The sequence below is a fragment of the Nomia melanderi genome, unplaced genomic scaffold (assembly GCF_051020985.1).
Source record: "Nomia melanderi isolate GNS246 unplaced genomic scaffold, iyNomMela1 scaffold0084, whole genome shotgun sequence".
Taxonomy (NCBI): Eukaryota; Metazoa; Arthropoda; class Insecta; order Hymenoptera; family Halictidae; genus Nomia; species Nomia melanderi.
Window position 1 is genome coordinate 205,001 of NW_027475199.1, and position 2,068 is coordinate 207,068.

General features: G+C 40.7%; 1 non-coding gene across 1 annotated transcript in view; it reads right to left on the reverse strand.

The window, feature by feature from the left end:
• The window catches only part of LOC143175426 (small subunit ribosomal RNA), a 1,921-nt gene extending 1,688 nt beyond the window's left edge, over positions 1-233 (reverse strand). Inside the window, exon 1 of the ribosomal RNA XR_013000217.1 lies at positions 1-233. This exon is cut by the window's left edge and continues 1,688 nt beyond it. This is a non-coding gene — a ribosomal RNA (small subunit ribosomal RNA).
• Between the last annotated feature and the right edge of the window lie 1,835 nt (positions 234-2,068).

The window sequence follows — 2,068 nt, forward strand, 5'->3', positions numbered from 1 at the left end:
CCGATTGGTTTTGATCTAATAAAAGCGTTCCTACCATCTCTGGTCGGAACTCTGTTTTGCATGTATTAGCTCTAGAATTACCACAGTTATCCAAGTAAATGTGGGTACGATCTAAGGAACCATAACTGATTTAATGAGCCATTCGCGGTTTCACCTTAATACGGCATGTACTGAGACATGCATGGCTTAATCTTTGAGACAAGCATATGACTACTGGCAGGATCAACCAGGGAGCTTCGAGTAAATTTTCATCATACGAAGCAAAAATATGTATGTATATATATATCTTAGTCGCCGACTCTCTCCCCTTAAGAGTCGGATCGACGATACTTTTTCTCGTCTTTAAGACAGTTCTCTTTCTCCTCTCTCTTCTCTCTACTCTCTTCTCTCTTCTCTTTCGAGTTGGTAAATTTCGCTCCACTATTAGATTACCAACTCCGCACGAATTACCACATGGGTATATCCGCGCATATACATCAGGAGGACCTCCAAAAATTTCAAACTCTCCCGTGTATCTCTCCGAGATCTTTTTAGAAGAAAAAGAATCTCGGATGTCACATCGACTTTCAGGTTTGTAAGCACGTATGCTCGAGCGCTCTCCATCGTGTAAGCACGGACATAACGCACGAAGTCCGAAGACCGCGTACGTTAACATGCTGGACATATCGAGAAAGCGCGAACCATGCTAGGCGTACCCATGTCGAGGCCCTCGCGTTAAAGATCATACTCTTCTTTTCGTTCTCTCTTCTTTGCCCAGAAATAATATATATTTCTTATAATATATACCTCTTAGTTTATGTATTTCTCTCTTAGGACACCTCAATTTTATATGTATATATTATATTTCATTCGAACAATTTTTGTTCGTCGCCCCTTTTTGTGTGTAGTATTTCGTTTGGTCTTTGCCATTAAATTTTTGTATACGAAAAATATATTTTCGCTCGGATAGAAAACCCCTTTTGGGTTTCTGAGAGTTGATGTGAGAGTCGTACAAGTATAACGAATATACGTTGTATCCAACCCAACATTCTGGGCTTACCACATAAGGGCCATTCGGTCTGAGACACCGACCCGTGGTCATGCTGTGTAGAGAAAAATTCGCAACGGAACGCGGTACAGAACAGTCGAGGAATGGACCTCGAGGAGCTGAACGACTGCTTCTCGACCGAGATCGTAGAATAGCCGCTCGCCCGCCGCTGCGCCGACCGGTCCGCTCGAACCGACGTGCTCTCTTATAGTAACCAAACGGGCGGCCGCGACGACCGCGGCGCCGGCCGCTCAGCACGGGCGCTTATGGTGGTAAACTGCCGCGCGTACAGACCAACCGGCCGGGCTGCTGGTACTTAGCCGCTGAAACTATGGTCGATTCGAACATATATTAACATACGATTTTTATTCGATAAATCGTTATTGTACATATTAAACGTTAGTTTCCACCGAAAGAAAAATTTTTTAGAATTTTTTTTTTCCAAAAATTGCAAGAGTAAACTTTTTTAATATTCGATTTAAAAATTTTTAAATGCTTAATCCTTACATTAAACTACTGGGAGAACTCAGAAATCATAATGAAAAAAATTACAAAAATTTATTTTTCTCAGAAACTCCGAAAAACAGAGTGGTCGAATCCGTGCAAGCCGGAATTTTTCTAAGTCCCCACGGTCAAGAGTAAACTTTTTTAATAAGCGTTTTAAAATTATTTCAATGTTTAATCCATGCGTAAACATGACGTTTATTAACGTTTTTAACGTTAAAAAAAATTACAAAAATTTATTTTTCGGAAAAAATGGAAAAAACCGATTCGTCGGAGCGAGGTGTCCAGCCCGTGCGGTAATTCCAGCAGGCGAATCGGACTTCCCGAAATTTTTCTAAGTCCCACGGTCGACACCAACTTTTTTAATAAGCGTTTTAAAATTATTTCAATGTTTAATCCATGCGTAAACATGACGTTTATTAACGTTTTTAACATTAAAAAAAATTACAAAAATTTATTTTTCGGAAAAAATGGAAAAAACCGATTCGTCGGAGCGAGCTGTCCAGGCCGTGCGGTAATTCCAGCAGGCGAATCGGA